This window comes from Balaenoptera acutorostrata, chromosome 1 (assembly GCF_949987535.1).
Source record: "Balaenoptera acutorostrata chromosome 1, mBalAcu1.1, whole genome shotgun sequence".
In the NCBI taxonomy this organism is placed as follows: Eukaryota; Metazoa; Chordata; class Mammalia; order Artiodactyla; family Balaenopteridae; genus Balaenoptera; species Balaenoptera acutorostrata.
This window is the reverse complement of record NC_080064.1, coordinates 157,777,240-157,793,404: the sequence shown is the minus strand read 5'-3', so window position 1 is coordinate 157,793,404 and position 16,165 is coordinate 157,777,240. Positions and strand designations below refer to the sequence as shown.

At 50.5% G+C, this 16,165-nt stretch overlaps 1 protein-coding gene across 1 annotated transcript in view; it reads right to left on the bottom strand.

Moving 5' to 3' along the window:
- Positions 1-16,165, bottom strand: part of ADORA1 (adenosine A1 receptor) — a 34,558-nt gene that overhangs the window by 2,974 nt on the left and 15,419 nt on the right. The window lies entirely within an intron of this gene.

Sequence of the window (16,165 nt, the reverse complement as noted above, 5' to 3'; positions counted from 1 at the left end):
TCTCAGGAAAGAAAACTGATGTTAATTGAGGACTACATGCAAGGAACTCCCATTTATGCATGCATACATGGGTGTATTCATTCATTTTTGCTTGCTTTCTGTTCCAGGCATTGGTCTCTGTGCTATGAGTAAGATTAATAATCCCTACCTCTATGCAGCTCACATTTTGGGTGAAGAAATACATAACACAAAAGTAAGGAAATAAATAAACAAGACAACTAGAGGTTGCGATATGTCCTTTGAAGGAAATAAGCAGGACGATGTCAAGGGGCAGAGCTACCAACCTTTTTCATGCCATGACATACACAGATGATGAAAACATTTGGATGACACAGAAAATGGATGAGGCTGCCCATGGGCCATGACTCTTCCCCCACCCCTGCCCCCAGGGTTGAGGGGATGCCCCTCCAGGGGGGGGCTCCCCACTTCCCTTTAAACCAATCCAGCCAGCAGCCAGAATGTCCTCTGCCCACGCACTGGCCTTGGAGCTAGTGCCAAGGGCGGGGCCCGCCCAGCTCTGTGCTGAGGAGCTGGCTCAGCCCAGCAGCTTGCCCAGTTGTTATTTTCCAATGTAGCTTCTGAGATGGATGGAGTGCCCTCCTGAGCATGTGAACAGCTACTGAGACCCACGGGTGTGAAGGCGGAGGCCTCCCTCTGACTCCGTTTTCTTCTGTCCCGTGCCTGTGGAATCTGCGGCATTCTCCTTCACAGCAGTGATTCTTAAGGTCCCTCTCACCCTGGACCAAAGCCCACTGCTCCTTGAAGGCTTTACAGGAGTGGAAAGGGGAATGATTTGAGGGATGGGAGAAACTGGACCCCACCCCCACCCCATCTAGAAAGCAAGCACTAGAAGCAACCTCATTTCCAATCTCATCATTCCAGTGGGGAAACTGAGGCCCCTAGATGACTCCAACACCTTCAGTGTGGTCCCCCATCCCCTACTCTGTAATCATAGGGTCCTTGTGTCCCCAAAGCTCCAAGGGGCCTTGAAATCTGTCCAGTTTGCTTCTGCCTTCCTGAAGTTTTCTTAGATCTAATCCTTGCTCTCTTGCTGTAACTAAAGCCTATTTCCACCTCTTGAAGCCCCAGCAGGATAGCCAGCCTGGTGCATACTTTGGAGTCAGAGATCCATATCTGGGCCCCAGGTCTGTAACTTACTAGGTCAGTTCTTCCTCTGTAAAGTGAGACTGTGGGACCCACTTCAGATGAGCTAACATATGTGAAATGCTCTGTAAGCACGCCACCAACATTCCTGTGCCTGAGCTCCTAACCCTCCAAGCCCCTGAAAACACACGCACCTGAGAAACCCTGCTATCTCTAGATGCTCAGCAAACACAGCCTAATGGCTCTGTAAACGTCTGGCTCAAGGTTTGTTTCTGATGAGCTTAAAGTGCTTCCCACATGTCCTATAGTGAAAGAAGCTCTGGGCAAGTCTATGGCGTGAGGCTAAAGGAGCGCAGGTCATTCTATCAAAAGAGAAAAAAGGCTAAGGTACTCTGCCACAGCTGTCACAGGCAGGGGGGCAGGTCCCTGTGGTGAGCCTCAGCAGAGCCCAATGGAGCTGCAGCTGCAGAAGGAAGGATGTGGGCCAGGCACCCCCTATCACAGCCCATCACAGCTATGATTTACATCATATTTATCATTTACAAAGCCCTTTTACATTCATGTCCCAGGTAATCCCCGTAACCACCCTGTGAGGTGAGTACAGCACATAATGGAATCCCCATTTTACAGATTAGGAACTCGAGGTCCAGAAGTGGGCAACGACTTGCCCACACCTCCTGACTCCAAGACCAGCTCTCCTCAGGGCACCAGGCTGACTGTGGGTTGTTTAGATGTGGATGACTGGCAGATTGGGAACATCCCTTTCCTACAAGCTTTAAAATGGGAATGTCTAGACCCTATTCAAAGGTGGTACCACCCAGAGAAAGGGGGGTAGACAAAGTGACCTCTGATATTGCCATCCAGCCTGAGGAATAGGGGAGGGGGTATCTCGCCCAGGACCCACATCTGGGCAGTGATGACCCACCAAGAGAGGAGGTGAATTCTGACAGTGTCCCAGGTGACAGAGAAGGAGGAGGTAACTTCTAGCTAGAGAGGTGCCCGCCTCTTCTCTTCCCCTCACCCTTCCCAACTGCCTGGAGCCCCGGGGTTAAAGCTTTCCTGGGGTTCCTCCGGGCCAGGTCCCAGCAGACCCTGCAGCTTAGGGTATCAGTTCTCATCTGTTTTTCTTGCTATTTTCTCCATGGTGGGAAAGGGCTGGACCCAGGACCTTGGCTGAGGTAGGGCAGGCTCTCACAGGAAGGGCTGCCTCTCAGAGCTGGGAGAAAAACTTACCTCTCCCTACATGTGGGAAAGAGAAGCAGAGGCTGCAAGTCCTAGGGTGCACATGGGGTGGGGCGTGCTGAATGTGCCACAAACACTTGTCCCACCAAGTCATGGTCCAAGGCCTCATAACCCCCAACTTTATAGACAGCCCTGTGAGAGCTAGCCAGAGAGATGGCTGCCCTCAGGAGTGTGCAGTCTCAGACAGACAAAGAGGAAGCAACAGAATGGAGGCACTGGAACACCAAGTGGAGCCCTGTCCACAGGCAAGCAGGGCAGGCAGCTCCTTAAAGATGTCGTTGAAGAAACCAGGGAGAGCCCTGCCCCCTCCTGTAGCTCCCACACAGTGCATAAAATCCCCCCATTGGTGAGGTGTTCCTTTGGGTTAAGAATCGCCCTGTGTGTTATTTTTAAAGCCAAGATAACACTGACTCCATAGTATGAATTACTTTGTCAGTATCTTCTTATTGATGAGAAAAATGAAAAAACTGGGTACCTAGAGTAGTTGGGGTGGCAGAGACTCCAAGAGGAAAAGGGAGAGCTTAAGGAAAGAGGTAGAAGAGTCTCCTGTTGCCAAGAGCTGGCCTAGCTGAACAGACAAGTATTTCATAATATAGCTGCTGCAAGAATAAGTAAGTGTGGTTTAGAGGTCAAAATTAGGGAAGGAGGGCTACGAATCCTGTACCCAAATAGGGAAAGGCAGAGGAAGCCTTTGCTACTTCCCTGGACACCCTGGCAGGGCTGCCATAGGAGAGGAGGAGGTTCTGGAGGCTAAGGGAGGGGGATGTTCAAAAATAATCGTTAACTGATTGACAGTAATAATAACAATGCTAATAAAAGCTAACATTTATTGATGCTTTTCACGTGCTGGCACCAACTTTATAGACAGCCCTGTGACTTAGGCATTATGATGATGATTATTCTCATTTTCTAATCGCAGTAACTGAGATTCAGATTATGAAACATGTCCAAGGTCACTCAGTGAGTAAGAGGTAGAGATGGAATTTCTAAGACTGAGATTTGTCCTAGTCCAAAGCCCATGATGGACTCCAGCTCTGCCACTCTGGGAAGATGGAGGACAAGGGGGGCTCAGAGGGTGGAGGTCCAGTACAGAAGAAGGGAGTCATGGTGGATCTCCCCTGCTTCAGGTAACCCCCGGACTGGGCAGTTCTGAAGATGACAGCAGGCCTGCCTGGGAGCTTCCCTCCTCCCTCGAACTCCAACCCCTTTGTAGCCCTCAGACTGGTCTGTTCATGATCTGCTCAGCTGTTTAGTCGTCAGTGCCGGGGCAAGTAGACAGCTGAGGCACCCTCCCTTTCATTCATTAAACAGATATTCACGGAGGGCTTTTAGGTGCCAGGTTACAAGTGCCGGGTTCAGGAATATCAAAGAGAACAGGCTTTCAGGAAAGTAACATTCTAGAGGCAGGGGATAAACCAATAAACAGATCGTTTGAGACCTACCAACTTAAAGAAATAGGACACCCTGAGAGCCAGTGGCTGGGCATAGAGTGCTGCTGACTTAGGTTGTGTGTGTGCTCAGGACAGCCTCTCTGGGGAGGAGACACTGAGCCGAGAGGGATATGATCACCAAGGGCAACCAGCCATGAGGTACCAGCAGGCAAAGTCCTGAGGCCTGAGTGGCTCAGGGAGCAGAGCAGCTAGTGGGGGCTTCCCGAGAGTGAAGGCAAGGGCCAGGGCGGGCCAGTCACAGATGTGGTCTGGGACGGCCACCTGGGCTGGGCAGGTCACACGAAAGGTTCCAAGGTTTTATTCTTGTGCAGGGAAAGCCATTGTAAGCAAAGGAGTAATATCTAATTTCTGTTTTTAAAAGATACTTCGGGCTGCAGTGTGGAGAGTGTGTTGTGTGCAGCAGGGAAAGCAAGAACACCATGGGGAACGTATTTCAGCCATCCAGGTAATAGGCGAGGTGGTGAGCTCTCGTGGGTGGCAGTGGGGAGTGGGGAGGAGTGCCTGGCTGTCTAATGTGTTTGGGAACAGAGCCAACAGGACCTGTTGCTGAGTTTGGGTGTCCAGGTGAGAGAAAGCACCATCAGGATGACTCTCATGTTTTGATCCCGACCACTGAAGGGAGAGTGGGGCCATTCCCTGACCCTGACCCTGACCCCTCTCTGGCCAGGGGCCCTTCCCCTACTCCCAATCCGGTTGCACTCACTCAGGAAGTCCAGACCACACTGCTGGACACTTCTTTGTGTGCACCTCCCACCTGGGGCCTTTGCACTTCCTGCTCACCTCCCTGAGAGGGCTGGGAAGGCTCCTTCCCCCACATCCAGATCTCAGCTTAGATGTCACCTCCTCAGAGGAGATTCCCTGACCACCCTGCAAAAGAAGCCCATCACTCTGTAGCCTTCCGCCGTTTTTAATTCTCTTGATAGAGCTTATCACTTCTTGACTCTCTGAATCCATTCATCTACCCCCCGCCAACTGCTTCCTCTCTCGATTAGATATAGATATAAATATGTAGGTGTTTAGGAATTTATTATCTGTTTCTCTCCAGTGGAACGTAACTCCATTAGGACAGAGATTCGTTTTGCAAGTTCACCAACTGCGTTCCTAGTACCTAGAAAAGTGCTCAATAATTATTTGTTGAATGAATGAGTAAATAGACGTAAAAATGGATAATGAATCCACATATCCATTCATTCAATCATCTATGATTTATTCAATGAAAATACATTTTATTCAATGATAAATAAATGATAAATAAATTAAAATGATAAATTAAAAAAATTATTCGATCATTCATGATTAATTGAGGACCTACCATGTGAGTACCTGTCAGGGAACCACAGATAAGGATTAAATGGTAGGTGCTCAATTAGAGACAGTCAGATTAGAAAGGCATAGCTGAAGTCTTAGAAGCAATTACAGTGCCCTGGATGGAAAAAATCTTTCCCTTGTTCATTCCCCACTGGGCTAGAAGCTGTGGGGATCTGCTGCTAAGTCAGATAACTACTGGTCCCCTGCTTAAGCCCTGTGACATAAGGTTGCTCTGGTGAGGGCCTCTTATGAGAGGTATGAGCGAGTGCCACCAGGCCACCAGCCAGCCTCCAGCACATCTATGGCAGCCCTGAGCCCCAGCTCTGTCCCTGCATACCGTGAGACCAGCAGAGGCTACCCCAGCCAGAACTAGCCTCCCCAGAGTCTTCCAGAGGAGCAGCATTTCCATCTCAAGCTAAACCCCAGCAGGAGCCATGAGCCTGCCTGAGCTCTCCATTGGTCCTTTGCTTCATGAAGAGGCCCCTTTCATAGGTGGGATCAAATCCAGTTGGAGGCCTGACTGCACAGAGGGGTGTCCTCTGTCTGCCTACAGCCTCACAGGAGGGCTCTTCCTGGACACCACTGGGGACTGACTTTTAGGCTGACTCTGAGAACATGAACAATACGCCTCCTTAAAACAGGAAAAGCTCAGAATGCCATCAGGTGGTGAACAGACCAGGGGACCTAGGCAGGAAAGATGCATTTGACAGAGAAAAGAGAAGGGGGGTGGGCAGCATAGAGATACGCAAAAACTCTCTTTGGTGGACCAAGAACTGACCAACGGAGGAAGGTGTTCAGATAAGCTGCTCCATCACTGTACAAACAAGACTGGAGTGTGCTGGTCCTGAAGCTGTATGTCCTCAGCTTCCCCTCCTTGCCCTGCCCTGCTCTGAGTCGCGGGGGAGGGCGTCTGACCCCTGCAGGCTGCATTTCCCAAGCTCCTGGGTCACTGGGTTCATGGAAGGCATTGGAGTGCTGGAGGGAGGAGGTGGAAGGATATTTCCACCCCCCTCTCTCTGACACAGATGGGTCTCAGGCAGCGGTTACATCTCTTCCTTGGCTCTACCTCCCACCAGCCAGGCCCTCTATGGTTTCAGCTTCCACTAGCCCCCTGTAGCCCCTGGGCTCCAGGACCACCTCCTTCCTTTGCCCTTTAGTCTAGGGGTAGCTTCCTGTTGTTGCTAATGTCTGAGTTACCTCACTATCCCCTATTTGACTTCTTAGATTCTTCATCACCTGTGTGACCAATTCCTGGCATTAAAAGCCCTCAGCTGTAAACACCTAAGCGACTTCCACGTTTCTGGTTAGATCCCAATGGTTCAGGAGTGAAGCTGGAGCAGGAAAAATTGAATGTAGTTATCACAAAGAACTCCCTCCTCGAGGGATGAGAGGACTGACCAGACTCTTAATAAATATGTGTTGATTCAGAAGAAGAGAGAGAGAATCCACAGGATGGGTTTGGAAAAGGCTAAACATGGCTCTGTTTGAGGGCAGGGGTGATGAAGTGTCCTGTGAACTGCTGAGACCAGGGCAGGGTCCTCAGGCCTGGCTGTCCCTGTTTCTTGTCACCAAGGCACTGGGCATGCGGCTGGGTAGGGGATTGGAGCATGTCTGCATCTTTCTGCAATGTGCAGTTTGGATAGTCTGGGACTGAATCCTCCATCTTCCCTTCCCACTTTCTTGCCTTGTGAGAAGGAGTGATATTCCACAGCTCTGGTGACCTCCTTCCTTGCCTCCCTCCTTATCATTGATCTCAGCTAGTTGTAACTGGAAACTTGGATCTCAAGACCAGGGAAGTAAGGCTTTAGGGCTATAAACCACTTCCTTCAGAGAAATTCTCTCTCTCAAAGGAAACAGGAAACCGGATACAATCAAAGGCACTGGGCACACTCCAGGGGCCAAATATTAAACAGTAACATTCCCCGGGGGAGTCTGGATCAGGGACCCTGGGGAGGGACCTGGATGTCTGGGTCCTAATAATCCTGCCTTGAATCTTGCTTGCTTCAGGACCTGTGGCATCACCCACCAACTCTAAATATCAGTGTCACCAATCCCTGAAAGGGGGATCCATTGGACACCCTCAAGGCTAGTTTGCAGAACTATAGAGAGCGGGCCCAGACACTGAACTCCTTGAAAGAACAGAGCTGGATAAATTAGTTAGGCTAGTAGTGTAATGGGCCTTGGAAATAACTCCTGGTCACGTTCTGAGGACAAACAACTCAACAGCCTGGTGGGAAAAACAATTATGTCTATGTATGTGACCCAGTAGCATCCTCTATTCTGAACGTCCTCTATTCTCCCTGCTTCAGATTCAGAGCCCCTTCCTTGAATCTGGGAGTGAGCAGAAAAAACATAGCCCCTGACCTAAAGGAGTTCTCCATCTGATGGGGAAGTTACAGCCCCTGAGCAGAGGGAGTGCCCAGTCTGATGGGAGAGCAGCCCAGGCTAAATAAAACATACAAGGCCAAAGTTCCTGGCATCAACCCCAGACTCAAAGGTGGCACAGGTAACTGACATTGCAAGTTCTACCTCAGGCCTGTGTGCCTGTGATGAAGCCCCTCTCCTCTCTGGTTGCACCCTCTCATCCTTACAAAGAGGGGTTGGGATTTGTTCATTGCACCTGATCCAGAGGAGGCTGCAGGGGGTAGTGTAGGGAGGGAGGTTCTCAGGTTTGGGGAAGGCATATTTTCAAAGTATACTTGCCTACAATCCCCAACCCTTTCCCGCAGTCCGGGGCATATGAGAATGTCCCCATACAGGCAATGGGAGGCCCAGGGACTGCACTTTGACATAATCCCCTAGGTAATCTTGAGATGCAGCCACCTCCTCCCCAGCCCCAGTCCTCTAACTCCTGAGACCAGTGCAGCCCCACATCCCAGTGACAGGTTGGTCTTCAGGGAGGAGGGTGTCGTGTCTGACCTGAACTGTAAACTCAGGACAACTGGACCCAGACCTCAGCATTCCTGGCCATTTCCTGCTCTGAGGTTTGATTCTCTCCAGCTCTTGGGGTAAGGCCAGGATGGTGAAAATACCAAGGCCAAACTACCCCACCTGCTGCGGTAGACTTTCTGACTCATTCAGCGGTATGGAAAAAAATTATCCTGTCTGCATATGGATTTAATGACCTATGAGTGGCTGGCGCAGTGAGGCCTTACTGGGATGACCGTTGTGGTAAAGGGGGTCAAATTTCTTTTCCAACTAAGTGGAAAGACCTGACATTATAGGAAAAGGGAGCTGATTGAATCATTCCCCACCAGCCTCTCTGGTCTTTGCAGACAGTGGTCACTTTTAAGAGGTGGCAGGGAATCCTGCAGCCTGGCTGCCACATCAAGAGGGTGAGGGCAGGAGGGAGCTGGAAATGTGCAGAGCTCCCCAGCCTCGAGAGAGCAGGGGGCCCACACTGCCCATCAAGGTGCCTGCAAGGACAGCAATGACATGAAGACCCCCAGAGCAGGGCAGTCCTCCCTTGGAGCACCCCACTGTGGTGGGAACCAGGAGACCTCGGTTCTGGTCCAGGCTATGTTGGGAGGGAATGAGCTGGCCTTGGGTGAAACTCCTCTCCTTTGGGGGCATCTCTATCCTCATCTGGATAATGTAGGACTGAATGAGATGTTTCCCAAGCTCTGGCAGGTCAAGTTCCCCTCTTCTGAAATGTGTCAGATCATCTGATACGAAGAGATGAGCTTGGCACTAGTGGAGGGAGGGAACACCGAAAACCAGTTTGGGGATGGGGAGCCCAGGGGCAGTAGTTGAGAGGCACATACAACTCCCCAGAAGGGAGTCCCCCCTCTAAGGATTTCATGCTCCAGCTATGTGCCCCATGGAGAGGAAGATGGGGAGCAACATGGAATGGAAAGAGAAATAAATATTTGTTGTGAGTGAATGAATGAAGGAATGAATGAAGAGTGTTGCGGAGTCAGATCTGAGTTCAAGCTGTGGCTCTACCAGTTAACAGCTTGTGGCCTTGACCAAGTAAAAATTCCTTGAGCCTTGCTTTTGTCCTCAGCATAATGGCACAAGAAGACTTGCTTGGCAGGCTCACTGTGACCATGAGGCCCCTCTGTGAATAGCGGCAACTGGTGCCTATTGTTATCACCACCCCTCTCCCAAGGATGTCCCCGACTCCCCCAGAAAATACAGTCAGCTCCTGAAGAGATACAAAACAGGTTGCAGTGACACAGACAAACGAAAAGTTATTTGTTTCACTTTGGAAAGACTGGTCACACGGCTTTAGTATCTAGTTTGCACTCAGCTCTCCTACCTAACTCAACCTTCGTACAGAATTAGTCTGTGTTCCCTGATCTGTCTGCCTAGCATCTGAGTCTTGGGTGGGGAGCAGATAGGGATGTGGGAGCTTGCTGAGCCCAGCACAGACCCCACACAGGGCCCTGGAGAAGCCACACTTCCTGGCTAAGCGCAGTAAAGCTCTCTTGAGTAAGTGGCCAGTGTAGAGACTGGAGACAGGGGAGGCAGACTCAGCGGGAGCTTATGATGCCCCTTCTCCCACCTCCCTTCTGCATATCTCCTGGCCTATCTGGGACCACAGAGTACTCAACATCTGCCTGAAGGCCTGTTTCCCTCAAGGGACCATGATCCAACTCTGGCCAGAGAGACAATATACAGATTTCAGAGCAGCCCAAAGGCAGTGGTCCACTGAGAGCCAGACAGCAGACCCAGTGCCCTAGTGCCCAGAGCCTGGAGTCACAGGGGATGGCCTGGGGGACAGGGGTGCTCGCCCCGAGGAGGCAACTGCTCTCATAGGGCTTGGGTTCTTTCTCTGCTTTAGCTGCCTGGGTCTTCAGAGCTCCCTAAAGTTCATAGCATCTAGCCCTCTATTCTAGAAAAGATGCAACAGATGGCAGGATGTAGGAGGAGGACAGAGAGGACAGGGAGACTTTTGTCCTCTTTCCAAAGAAAGGTCCCACCTTCACCCTCAGGCCTCCCTCCATTCCATAGCTTGTACTTTTATATCAGAAAGTCCTACCCAGGATCTAACTTCAGTCCCTCTTGCTGCACCACAACCCAAGGCAGTCCTGTTCTTGGGACCTGGAAGAAGCTGCAGTCATATTCTCCCAGGTCCTGGACTTTCTCCCCACTTCACATCCAGGTTGGTGGAGTTTGGAGCCCAGATAACAGTGGTAAGAACCCCAGCACCCAGCAGTTTCCCATCATCCCTCCTTGGTGCCTCTTGTTGCTTTCTTTGTCTTACGTCCCAACACATGCCTATTCACTGAGCCCCACAGTGTGCAGGAACATTTACATGAAGCTGCAGGCCAGGCCCAATCCAGGAACCAGTGCAGCCACTCAGGCAGCAGCATGCAGAAGAGTTTAGCAACAGCTGTCAGCCCTGAGCCCTGCCCCACCCTGCCCCTCCAACGCCCTGCATTTGCTCCAGGTTTTCCTCCTCTTTTCTGCCCCAGCCCCAGAGATGGGCTGGGGATAAGGAGGATCCTGATGCAGTGGAAGGTGGGGAAGCACCCAGTCCTGCCCAGGTAGATACAGGCTGGGCATAGAGTCCCCTGCCCAGGACAGCATGCAGCAGGGTCCCCTGGATCAAGGTGGGAGCTGATGCCCTCCTCTTCCCCATGTGGGACAATCAGTAAAATTATTTGTTTCCTCCCTGAGCATATAACTGCAAGTCCCCCAAGAGCAGGAGTCAGGTCTGGTTCAGTGTTGTACTCCTAGCACCCACCATGGTATCTGGTACACACTAGGCACACAATAATATTTTTAGAAATGAAAATAGATTCATATAAAATGCTCAAATAAAACCAGAGCAGGCGGAAAAGAGAAGGTAGGGGAGAAACAAACAACAAACCCAATGAATAGAAAAGTTACCAACATGGTAAACATTAATCCAGTGATATCAATAACCACTTTAAATGTGAATAAAGTAGGAAGGAGGGTAAGAGGAAGCCACTTTGAAGCTTTTTGCTTCTCTCCACAACATCCCTCCTGGCAGGTAGAAGACCCTGCACCCAGCCCACCCAGATGAGGGACCTTCCATAGAATCCTTGAGATTTCCATTCCAAGTTTCTGTCCCAGTCATCCAGTCACTTTGCATTATAAGTCACCCAGCTTAATACATTAAGCCACTTAATTACGTGGTTCTAACTACAAGACCAGCCTTTCTCCTCACAGCTGTCCCTGGGTGGAAGTAGGGAACAGTCTGTTCTCAGGGAGCTGCCCTACACCCCTGTGATTTGCGCCAGGATAATGGAGCAGCATGGAGACGCTGGCAGCATCCCAGAGCAGGGGCCTGGCAAGGCAGCTTCTCTGAGCACTGATCAATGACCATATTTTCAGTCACTTCTGCCACTCTGCAAAGCCCAATAAATCACTCACATCTGCCACGACCCTCGATGTGGGAATCTCACATTATGATGTATGTGGAGAGGAGGAAGCTTATTATATCAAAGCCTTTTTTTTCCATCCACCATTTACAAAAACTTCAAAGTGCTGTGCTCAGAGCCACAAAAAAGAAAATGCAGATTGCTGACAATAATGGGCCTTGGGGACTCAACCAGGCAAGAATCAGGTAGGACAGGCACTGCAGGCACAGGGTGGGGACACCAAAGTGGCCTCCCTCACCCAGCTGATATTAATACCAACAATCTGGGGCATTTGGAAGATCCAACTCTAGGGTCCCCAACTTTCAAATCCCACAAAGGCCTGACCACCCAAAACTCTCCCTCCCTGACCTCCATAGCTGGTACCCACTATCTCCAACAGAGTCACACCAGTTGGCCAAGGAAGCAAAAGGCTCAAGATAACAAAACACTGGCAGGCATGTGACAGGCATTAGAGGGCCTGGGCTCTAATCAGACTCAAACTTGCTGTGTTAGCAGATTACATCACCTTTCAGAATCTTAGCTTCCTCATCTAAAATGGAGCTGATATCTGCCTAGCCCACCTCCCAGTGTTCCTATAGTAACAACTTGGCATTGAGCTTTACATACAGTCTCTCCTTTCCTCTTTTCACAATCATCTTAGGAGGAAGGCAGCAACTCCACAGATGAGAAGACTGAGTAACTCCCTCAAGGTCACATAGCTGGTGGTCAGAATTGGAACTGCAACTCAGGTCAGCCACCTCCCAAACCAGGGTTTTGTTTTTCACACAATAATATCCCCATGAGGCTGTGAGGACTTTGAGAATAGGGACTATAGTCTTATGTTCCCCAGTACCCCTTATCGTCCAAGCTTCTCAGACTGCAAAGTGTGTGAGGAGCAAGGCCCAATGGCATTCAGCCTAATGCTGGCCCAGAAGTAACCCTCCCCACCCTTGTTTGGGGAGAAGGCTGTCTGAGGAGTCCAGAAAAAGGAAAGGCATTGTCTTGGATCCTGCAGGAAATAGGAACTCAAATCCCTGCCAGGTCCCTTGCAAACCACCTGTGTGACTTGTTTCTGTTAATGGACAGCCACCTCCACCATATGGAGAGAGGAAAGGCAGGGAACCAGGGTGGGAAAAGGGAAGGCAAGAGGCTCCCCACCTCAGCGAAATGATAGTGGGGCGGCACAGCTCTCCTCACAAAGCATTTCAGCTTGCCTGATAGACAGGGCAGATTTTGTTGTTGCCATTGTACAGAGGCCCAAGAAGGTTCAGTGAGTGCCCAAGGCCATAGCTTGGCTGATTAGTGTTTGAGCTGAGACTGAACCCAGGTTCCTCTGAATCTGGCCCAGTGCTCTTTGCAGGATGCATGCTACCTGTGGGTGGCAGAGAAGGTCTCCTGGAACCCTTCACAACACTCAGCCCTAGGACCCAGCCCAGGGTCAGCTGGGCTGCCTCTCTAGCCTACCTCCTCCATTCTCACTTCCACAGACCTCATGGGATTATTTCTGCTGCCATGATGTTAGCAACACCTCCTGATTTAGCTTCCCTGCACTTGTGATCAAGGTAGCTGTGCAAATGAGCACATGCAGGCCCTAGAACCTGAGAGAAAGCAGGCAGGGCCTAAAGGAAACCAGATGGCAGGTCAGGTCAGGCCTGTGCCCACTAGCAGCCTCTGTCCCAGAAGTCTCAGCCCTCTTAGCTCGGCCTGTCCAATTTCTCTTAACTGCAAAATCTTGTGTTCTGCCTCCATCTTAGCCTAGAAGCTCTCTGAGGACAGGGGCTGTGGTTCTCCACAGTCTGGAAATCCCTGAGGAGAGTGGCTGGGTTAGTGGGTATATCATAAACAGCATTCACTTTGGTATCTGGCAAGCTGGTTCAAATCCCAGTTCTGCTAATTACTAGCTGGATAACTATTTTCCAGTTCCTTTACCTCCCTGGTTCTCTTATTTCTTTATTTGTAAAAATGGTGTTGATACCAGCCTTGCAAGGCTAAATAAAATTAAATATGCTGGGCTTCCCTGGTGGCGCAGTGGTTGGGAGTCCGCCTGCCGATGCAGGGGACACGGGTTCAAGCCCTGGTCCGGGAAGATCCCACATGCCGCGGAGCAGCTAAGCCCGTGCGCCACAACTACTGAGCCCGCGTGCTACAGCTACTGAAGCCCACGCACCCTGGAGCCCATGCTCCGCAACAAGCCAAGCCACTGCAATGAGAGGCCCGCGCACTGCAACGAAGAGTAGCCCATGCTCGATGCAACTAGAGAAAGCCCGCGCGCAGCAATGAAGACCCAACACAGCAAATAAATAAATAAAATTTAAAAAAAAATTAAATATGCTACCAAAGAAGGCACTCATCACTGTTCCCGACATTGAGGAGACACTCAGCATGCAGGCACTCCCTCTCCCCCCAGACCACATGTCTCCTTCCTCAGGATCCTATCATGTCAGGCAGCCCCTGGACTCATGGAGGAGCTTGAAGCAGAGAGGGAAGTGCCCCAGGCACTGTACCCAGAACAGTGACAGAGCACGCCTCACCTGTGTATACGGCTCTATGCACCTCCGAGCCGTGCCACGGCCACTTCCCCAGGTGGAGCTCACCAACGTTAGGCCATGGCATGCATGTAAAGGAAACTTTCAAGCCACAGTGGAGGGTGGCTGTGTTAACTGTCCACCCCAACTGCAACAGAGACAGAGAGACACACGTGTGCATGCCGCTATCCATCCATTATCTTCCCTCCCATGAAACAGCAGGAAAGGGGAAGAACAAGCCCCTGTGATACTGGAGAGAGATGGTGGGTTTACATTATTTTCATGTGTAATCCCCTCAACAATCCAATGAGGAAGATGTCATTATTTCCATTTTACACATGTAAAACTGAGGCTCAGAGAGTTTGGGCAAGATCATAGAACAAGTAAGTAGCAGAGTCAGGACTGGGAGACCAGCATTGCCAGCCTGACTCCTAAGGCACTCAGAGTTCTGTGCCTCTCAGCATCCCTTCTTTCCTCAGACTCAGCACACACACTGCGTGCTGGATCCTTGATGCAACCCTGAGAAGTCAGGCAGGGACTGTGAGTCCCCTTTGCTGAGGAAGATGCAGCTCCGAAGTGAGGTGGCTTGTCCAAATGGGTACAGCGGCAGACTGAGTTCCAGCCTCTGAGTTCCTGGCTCCGGGTCTCCCTCTGTACTGGGTGAATTGGGAGATCAAGTCTCCCTGGTTTGGGAGGGGGTTCCCCTGTCCTTGATTCTCCTCCCAAATGTTTCCCTTGAACATTTTTTTCTTCAAACTTTGCAAGTAGACCGAACTCAGACTCAGGCCATGTTCTGACAGGAAGACTGCGGCCTAGAGAATGGCCCCTCCTTGCCTGTGTGGACTTCAGCAGTGGGAGGTGACAACCGCTCCTGTGCAGACCCCTTGAGGCCCTGGAGCTGCCCGTCATGGAGGAGTTAGAGCCCAGCAGTAGCCTGCACATCCAGTCCCTGTGAGTTCCCTCCCCACCAGGCCCAAGGCGCCCACCCACCTAGTGTGGTCAGGGAGTTGTTGGTGTGGAGCCTCCACTCCACTGAGTGCTGGAGACGCACGACCGTCTCCCAGCAGCCAGGAGAGCTGTCTACGGCTCGAGCAGGTGGTAGACAGTGTGGCACGACACCCGAGGGGGAAGAGGGAAGAGGTTTTCTCTTTAAACGTCAGCTCCAAAGACAAACTCAGCCCCTCTGCCAGGCGTGCGGCAGCACCCACTTCCTGATCCTCCTCACTTCCGGGTGGCAGTTGTGTCTCTCTCGGGTCTCTGCTCCACTCATGTACCCATAGCCCGGCAGCCAACATTAGCTCCTTCTGCCACCTCAGTGCCAGGCAGTCAGGCCAGCTCTTGGGTGGTACTCTGCAGGCCAGAGGACAGCTTGGGGTGGGGGTTTGGGAGCCTCCCCACACACACCCAGAACCAACTCATCCCTGAACAATGCAGCCATTTTCCTCTTCTGAGAGCACTGCTTTATAGACAACTCTCTGCAGTAGGGATAAGGAATTGTGCTCATTCTATAGGTGTGGAAACTGAAACCCAAAGAGGTAAGTGATTTATCCAAAATCACCCAGCAGTAAGGCTGGAGTCAAGGCTCAAATGCAGGTCTCTTCATTCATCCATTCAATTGTTCATTCAACATTTCCAGTTACACTTAGATGTTGTGTGACTAATAATAAGTTGTTTAACCTCTCTGAGCCTCAGCTTCCTCAGAAAATGTGGAAAATAAGAATATATTATTACTATTATAAAATATTATTAGTGCCTCTTCATAAAATTATGCAAGGATTTGAATAAGAGAATCCATATAAAGTATTTAGCAAAGGCCTAGCAAATATTAGGTGTTCAAGAGTCACTTGCTACTATTACCATTCATTTATTGGTCAGGCATTGGATACCAAAAATGGGCAGAAACTATGCTGGACACTGTGAAGGAGAGTTGAATAGGCTTGGACCCCACCCTCAAGTTGCTCACAGGCCAGTGAAGGAGGTTACCTTGGTGCAATCTGACAAGGGCTGTGTTACAGGGGAGCATGGGGAGCTGTAAACACACCAAAACAAGGAAGGCTTTGGGAGGAGGTGTCATCTGAGTTGACTATTAAAGAATGAGTAGGAATTAGAAAAGAAAAGGGAACACATTTCTGAGGGGTGTGTGTGTGTTTAAGACATGGTCTTAGATGTTAAACATCCTTCTTTCATCCTTCTCCTCAACTCC